Here is an 8,013-nt window from a genome sequence, read left to right as displayed (position 1 = left end):
AAACTGCAGGAGAAGAGCCCGAGAGTGTGTTGCGTCATTCTTGCTGGTCGAGGGTGGTCGCGACATTTGCCGACAGATGGATCGTTCCCTTAGAGTGCAGAGCTGAAGCTGACAAGTCCTACTGACAACTATGTTTTCTATGGCCTGCCAAGCAGTGCTTCTAATCACAGGAACAATTGCAAAATGTTCTTCCTAGCTTTTAAAGACTCTGAAGGAATAAAAAATAGTTTAAAATAGGTTTCATGATTTGGTGAAGTGAAGAACAGATAAAATAAGGTTATATTTTGCCCAAAGACAAACTAGACTTTAATCTACCTGCATACTCAACAGACAGTATAAATACAAATGTTGACTAATTCCATTGTCTATAAACTACTTTGTGGGGGCAAAGGAGGTTGTGGCAGGGTCTCCTGTAGCCCAGGCTGGCCTGAAAACTACCTATATGGCAAAGATGGCCCTGAGCTCCTCGTCCCCCACTCATCCTAGGTGCTGGGATTACAGGAATGCATCAGCACACCCCGCTTCTATAAACTTCTTACCCCAAATGAAAATTTCCTACCCGCCAAATGCCTTGCACTGTCCACCTCGTACATAATCCTGTGTGCTTGTGTGTGACACGGTGGGCTAGCCTCGAACTGTAGCCATCCTCCTGCTTTGACCTCTTAAGGACTGGGATTACAAGGAAGTTGCTACTAGACCCAGCTCAACATCAATTTGTTTGTTTTAATTTTGTGTTTGGCAGAAGCTTGAAAGTTGTTTTCTGCTGGGCAGTGGTGGCGCATGCCTTTGATCCTAGCACTTTGGAGGCAGAGGCAGGTGGATTTCTGAGTTCAAGGCCAGCCTGGTCTACAATGTGAGTTCCAGAACAGCGAGGGCTACACAAAGAAACCCTGTCTCAAACAAACAAAAGAAAGGAAGAAAGAAAGTTGTTTTGTTTTCTGAGATAACACCATTCCCACTCCCCAGTAAATAAATAAATATAATTTTTTTTGTTTTGTTTTGTTTTTGTTTTTTGAAACAGGGTTTCTCTGTGTAGCCCTAGCTGTCCTGGAACTCACTCTGTAGACCAGGCTGGCCTTGAACTCAGAAATTCGCCTGCCTCTGCCTCCCAAGTGCTGGGATGAAAGGCATACACCACCACCACCCGGCTAAATATAATTTAAAATCCTTTTAAAGTAAAAAGAGGGCTAGTGATGTAGCTTGGTGGTACAGCCCTTGCTCAACATGCAAGTCCCTAGGTTTCATCCCTTATACCACCAAACATAAACACAGCAGCAACAACAAAGCCCCGAAGTCTTGATGGGTATAAAGTCTTGGCATAATAAAAGGGGCTTTACTGTGACTGTGCACGAGCCTTCAGGTGTGAGAAGGCCCTCACAAGGCTGGTGTCTGCTTTCTGAGAGGAGACTTGGAATTGGTCTAGATAGCTAGAATAAAATCCACCTGAGAACTTAACTCCAGGGCTGGTGAGCTTCCTGAAGTGCCTTTCCAAGTAGAAGGAAGGGAGACACGTGGTCTCTACCTCTCCACATACAGGTCATACATACATGCTCGAGAATCTGGACTCTGGGAAAGCCCCTTGCTCAGATTAATGCAGCAAAATCTTTGCAGACTCCAATGGTGTCCATATGAAGTTCATTGTTCTAGATAGGGTAATAAAATAGGAAAGAAATGGGTGGTCTAATTGTTGGGGAAATAATGACCTTATGTAGGAGATATAAGATACTTAGCTGGTTTTAGAAACAGTACCACAACTTGAAATACTAGACTCAAGGAAAGACACATACTCTTTAAAAAAAAAAAGTTTATTTATTTATGTATATAAGTATACACTGTAGCTGTACAGATAGTTGTGAGCCTTCATCTGGTTGTTGGGAACTGAATTTAGGACCTCTGTTCACTCTGGTCGGCCCGGCTCGATCAGTCCCTGCTTGTTCCGGCCTAGAGATTTATTTATTATTATACGTAAGTACACTGTAGCTGTCTTCAGACACACCAGAAGAGGGTGTCAGATCTCATTATGGGTGGTTGTGAGCCACCATGTGGTTGCTGGGATTTGAACTCAGGACCTTTGGAAGAGCAGTCAGTGAGTGTTCTTACCTGCTGAGCCCCAAGCCGAAGACACATATTTTTGATATAACTGGGCTGTAGGAGCAATACTGAGCTACAGACAGGACTCCATACAGACAGACTGTAGATGACTCCATAGGTTTGTCACCAACCCTGATAACCTATTTGATTCTCAAAGCTCACATAAGAGAAAGGGAGAACCGATTCCCACAAGCTGTCCTATGATTTCCACACAGATACTGTGGTACTCACCCTCTCCATAAATGCACACAAAATAATAGTAACTAAAATGAAAGGTTCAAAGGTAGTTCAATGGGCTGGAGAGATGGCTCAGCGGTTAAGAGCATTGGCTGCTTGCTCTTCCAGAGGTCCTGAGTTCAATTCCCAACAACCACATGGTGGCTAACAACCATCTGTAATGGGATCCGATGCCCTCTTCTGGTGTGTCTAAAAGTAGTTCAATAAGTAGAGGGCACTTTTGAAGAGAATTTAATTTTATAGAACATAATTTCTAAGAATTTCTATCATGGGGCTGGAGAGATGGCTCAGTGGTTAAGAGCACGGACTGCTCTTCTGAAGGTCCTGAGTTCAAATCCCAGCACCCACATGGTGGCTCACAACCACCCATAACAAATCTAACATCCTCTTCTGGAGTGTCTGAAGACAGTTACAATGTACTTACATATAATAAATAAATAAACCTTAAAAAAAAAGAATTACTATCATAATCCTAATTAAAAATCCATTTCATATTAAGCAACTATTTTCATATTTATGCTAAATTATGACGTGCATAAATATTTAGAGTCTCTCTAGTACAGCTGCATTCCATTTTGATGCTCTAAAAAGTTGGTCAATCTGGTGACCATTCCCGCAGAGTGTACGTTCTCAGGCTCTTCTGTGCAGGTGCTGGATCCGGGACTCGGTTACAGCTGTAAAAAGAGTTCTTATCTCTTCCAGGAAACTGTAGTCTTAGGGAGATATCAGTCAAGAAAAACGATAATTAAAGTAGACTGGGTTAAGTGCTGAGGCAGGGGAAATGATCTAACAGCAGAGAAGTAGGGCAGGAAGGCTTTTCCGGCACAGGAATCCAGAGGACCCGCAGGAGTCAGCCTGGGAAGCTAGGGTGGGGGGAGGGAGGAAGGCAGCATCCTCTCAGGCCAAGAGAGACCAGAGAGACGACGGCACTCACAGAGCGGGCTGGCGGGCGGTGTGAAGCTTTCGGTTACCTTTTTAGCATCCCCAAGTGTTTGTGTTTGCCGAGCACAGGAGAAGTGATAGAAAGCATAGAGGATGGGCTGTGTGAGCGATCCCTGTAGTGTGAGACTGAGAGGCAGGAAACATTGTTTCCACACAAGCAAACCCGAATAAGGGTCCTGACACAGATGCAAATCTAGTTCTGTTGTTTTAATTCCAGGTCCCACTCAGTAGTTCAAGGTAAGATTCCCCCTGCCTCAGTGTCCTCACCTGTGCTCCTGGGATTACAGGCAAGCAGCACTACTCAGGTCAAGTTTCTGTTTTTGTGTCTTCCTTGCTTCTTTGTTGTTTTGCTTTGCTTTTTTTGAGACATCTCATTATATATCCCTGGCTGGCGTGGAACTCGAAGAGATCTACCCTCCTCTGAGTGCCAGGAACAAAGTGTGCTACCACGCCCATTTTAGGCGACCCCTTACAGTCATTTTTTTTTTTTCTTTCCCTTTTTCGAGACAGGATTTCTCTGTATAGCCCTGGCTGTCCTGGAACTCACTCTGTAGACCAGAACTCATTCTGTAGAACTCAGAAATCCGCCTGTCTCTGCCTCCTAAGCGCTGGGATTAAAGGCATGCACCACCACTGCCCGGCTTCGGTCATATTTCTTGTTTTTAGTGGGCTGGACATCACTAGCGCCTTGCACATACTAAGCCATCATTCCACCATTGAGCTATTCCTCAGCACCCCTAATCCCCCCTTTTTTTCTTTTTTTTCAAGAGAGGGTCTCTCTGTGTAGTTTTGGTTGATCTAGAACTTACTTTGTAGACCAAGTTGGTCTCGAACTCAACGATCTGCCTGCCTCTGGTTCCCAAGTGCTGGGATTAAAGACATAAACTACCGCAGGCTTTTCTTTCACTTTTAATTTGAAGTAGGGTCTCTCTTAAGTTGCTCAGTCTGGCTTTGAAGTGGCTCTGTAACCCAGGCAGGCCTTGAACCTATGATCCTCCTTCCTCAGGTGTTCAGTATAGGATTTACAGGCCTGTGCCACCAGGTTCAGATTTCGATCATATTTTTTCCATTAATTTATTCATCTATTCACTTTACGTCCTGATTGCAGCCCCTTCTATTCCCCCTCACACAGCCTCTCCCCTACTCCCCACCCCCTGTCTGAGAAGCAGGAGGTCCCCCTAGGTATATGGCCTCTCTGGCAAATCAAGTCACTGCAGTACTAGGCACATCCTCTCTCACTGAGGCCAAACAAGGGGGGCCAACTAGGGGAACAGGGTCCATAGTCAGGCAACAGAGTCAGGACCCACGTGAAGACCAAGCTGCACATCTGCTACGTGGGTGTGTGTGGGCAGAGGGAGGTGCTAGGTCCAGCCCATGTATGCTCTTTAGTTGGTGGTTCAGTCTCTGGGAGCCCCAAGGGTGCAGGTTACTTCCTGTGGAGTTCCCATCCCCTCCCAGTCCCTCAAGCAGGTATCTCTGTGCAACACATTCGTATTCAGGTGTTTTTGATTTTGTTTTAAGAAGTAAAATCCTTGAGTACTTTCTCACTCATGTAACCCATTGCTCTTCTCTTCTCTTCTCTTTCTTTTTTCTTTTTCTTTTTTTATTGGATATTTTCTTTATTTACATTTCAAATGTTATCCCCTTTCCCAACCTCTCCTCCCAGAAACCCCCTATCCCATCCTTCTTCCCCCTGCTTCTATGAGGGTGTTCCTCCACTCACCCACCCACTCCCGCCTCCCTGCCCTTGATTCCCCTACACTGGGGCATCTATTGAGCCTTCATAGGACCAAGGACCTCTCCTCCCAATGATGCCTGACAAGGCCATCATCCCCTGCTACATATGCAGCTGGAACCAACCTTGGTTGGTGGCTTAGTCCCCCGGAGCTATGGGGGTTCTGGTTGGTTGATATTGTTGTTCTTCCTGTGGGGTTGCAAATCCCTTCAGCTCCTTCAGTTCTTTCTCTAACTCCTCCATTGTGGACCGCAGAGTCCAATGATTGGCTGCAATCATCCACCTCTGTATTCGTCAGGCTCTAATAGAGCCTCTCAGGAGACAGCTATATCAGGCTCCTTTCAGCAAGTATTTCTTGGCATCCATAGTAGTGTCGGGTTTTGGTGACTGTATATGGGATGAATCCCCAGGTAGGACAGTCTCTGGATGGCCTTTCCTTCAGTCTCTGCTCCACACTTTGTCTCTGTATTTTCTCCTATGAGTATTTTGTTCCCCTTTCTAAGGAGGACCGAAGCACCCATACTTTGATCTTCCTTCTTCTTGATCTTCATGTGGTCTGTGAATTATATCTTGGGTATTCTGAGATTTTGGGCTAATATCCATTTATCAGTGAGCACATACCATGTGTGTTCTTTTGTGATTGGGTTACTTCACTCAGGATATTTTCTAGCTCTCTCTCTCTCTCTCTCTCTCTCTCTCTCTCTCTCTCTTTCTCCCTTTCCTTCTTTAAAAAAAAATGAATAAAAAGAAAAAAGAACAGGTCTCACTATGTAGCCCCGGCTGGTCTGGAACTCTATGTGTAGATCAGGCTGGCCTTGATTGAACTCATGGTGATCTACTTGCCTCTGTCTCCTAAGTACTGTGATTAAAGAAGTGTACTACACTCCTCACATAGCTTTGCTTTTAAATAAAGTTTCCTTGCTACTTTGCAAAGAAAAATAGTATGATAGCTATTCATAAACACACATTCTACATACACACACTTAAACAATTTTGCAGCAATTAACATTCTGCTCTCTGTGAACTTCTGCACTTACCCTTTCCCAAACCAGCTCAAAGCAGCTTGCAGAAGCCTCTTCCTTACCCAGAAAGACCAAGACCTGCATCTCCAAGATCAACAATGTCCTAACCACACCTAAGAAAAACAATGTTGGACCAGATATCAAGTACCCATAATCCTAGTTATTTGTGAACCTGAGGCAAAAGAGTTGTGTGAGCTGCAAATTGCTAGCTGGGCAACAAAGCAAGAACCTGCCACAAAAAGGAGGAAGAGGAGGAGGAGGAGGAAGAGGAGGAAGAGGAGGAGGACGAGGAGGAGGAGGAGGAGGAGGAGGAGGAGGAGGAGGAGGAAGAGGAGGGGGAGGAAGAGAAAAGGGGAGGAGAAAGAGGAGGAGGAGGAAGGGAAGGAGGAGGGGGAGGGGAGGAGGAGGAAGAGGAGGAAGAGAAAAGAGGGGAGGAGAAAGAGGAGGAGGAGGAAGGGAAGGAGGAAGAGGAAGGGGAAGAAGAGAAAAGGGGAGGAGGAAGAGGAGGAGGAAGAGGAGAGGGAGGAAGAGAAAAAGGGGGAGGAGGAAGAGGAGGAGGAGGAGGAGAAGGTGGAGAAGGAGAAAGTGTGGGAGGGAAATTAAAGAATAAATATCAACTCAGTCACATTGACCAGAATTCAGTCAACACTCAGAATTTCCTCAGTGGCCCCTACATGTCCTTCATGACTGTTTGCCCACCCACTATACTTTAATCTTCTGCTCTCTGTAATCATAACCTCTTCAGATTAGTCGTAGCTTAATATCATTCAGTTGGGCTTTGTCCACTGGGATCAGTGGTCTCTGATTTATGATCGGATCTGTGAGGAAGCCATCTGGAAAAGCCTTTTAGGACAGACAGAACAGAACCATCCAGCAGCCTCTAGATGGCTCCCGTAGACAGAGAAATGAAAGGGAGTGGCTACCAAGCCCTTCCCAGAGCAGTCTGGGTTGAGAGATACATCTTCCCCTTTCTCTTATTTCTCCAACGCTAATCTGCCCCTTCTACATTTTGTTTCCTCTTAAAAATTGAAATAACACAAGATTTCCTTCATTGCAATTTCTAAAAACCAGAACATCTAATTTTCTACCTGAATTATTAACATTTTAAGTAAATTGCCTAACCATACTCTTTGAAGTTACATTTCATCTCAGACTTGAGGGTGACTTTTTCTTTCGCTTTCTTATTTATTTATTTATTATTTATGCATACCTGCCTGAGCCTGTATGAGTTTATGTAAACCATTTACAGTGTAGAAACCAGCAGAGGGCAGAAGACAGCTTCAGATCCCATGGCATTAGAGTTACTGACTGTTACTGTATGCAGGCAAGTTGGCATTGGGGACTGAACTCTGGCCCTCTGCAAGAACAGTTAGCAGTCTTTTTTTTTTTAACTGTTATTTTTTAAAAAAAAAAAACAAAAAACTTTTATTGCATTATGATGAGAAAGTTACATGATTTCAATTTATCTGAATTTGTTAACATTTAAAAACATATTTCAAGTAAATAGAATTAAATCACATTTTGTTTCCCTTTTGTACCCCCACTCCTCCCAGAGACCCCCTTCAATGCCTACAATATCTTTTGTCATATTCCTTAAAATTTATAAAACATTATAACAACAAAGATAAGTATTATAAAAGTTGTTTGATATAAAACAATTTAACAGTCTTATGTAGATGCTCATCTACAGCAATAGTGAAAATACATTTTTCTCAATATAAATTTTAAATAACTCCAAACACATTAACTGTATATTTTAAAATAATACATCACTACTGGTATTTTCTTAAATGAACATAAATATGTAAAGTCTTTTTGTTTGTTTTGTAGTTAGTAGAGTTTAAAATCTTGGCTCTTACTGTGGTACAAGCCCAAAATAAGAACAATTTTTAGACATTGAATTTCATTGCAATAAGGTTGTACTTCAATGACCCTCACATCACCAAAGGATTTTACCTCCATCGTAGCTAAGCTAAGAGTTGACAG

At 43.6% G+C, this 8,013-nt stretch overlaps 1 long non-coding RNA gene across 1 annotated transcript in view; it reads right to left on the bottom strand.

The window, feature by feature from the left end:
- Positions 1–39: 39 nt before the first annotated feature.
- Positions 40–8,013, bottom strand: part of LOC116101835 — a 35,871-nt gene continuing 27,897 nt past the window's right edge. Inside the window, exons 2-3 of the long non-coding RNA XR_004122937.1 lie at positions 1,548–1,643; positions 40–208 (exon numbers count right to left, since the gene is read on the bottom strand). This is a non-coding gene — a long non-coding RNA (uncharacterized LOC116101835). The remainder of the gene's footprint in view (positions 209–1,547; positions 1,644–8,013) is intronic.

The sequence above is a fragment of the Mastomys coucha genome, unplaced genomic scaffold (assembly GCF_008632895.1).
Source record: "Mastomys coucha isolate ucsf_1 unplaced genomic scaffold, UCSF_Mcou_1 pScaffold1, whole genome shotgun sequence".
NCBI classification, from domain to species: domain Eukaryota; kingdom Metazoa; phylum Chordata; class Mammalia; order Rodentia; family Muridae; genus Mastomys; species Mastomys coucha.
This window is presented reverse-complemented; position numbering and strand designations above follow the sequence as displayed.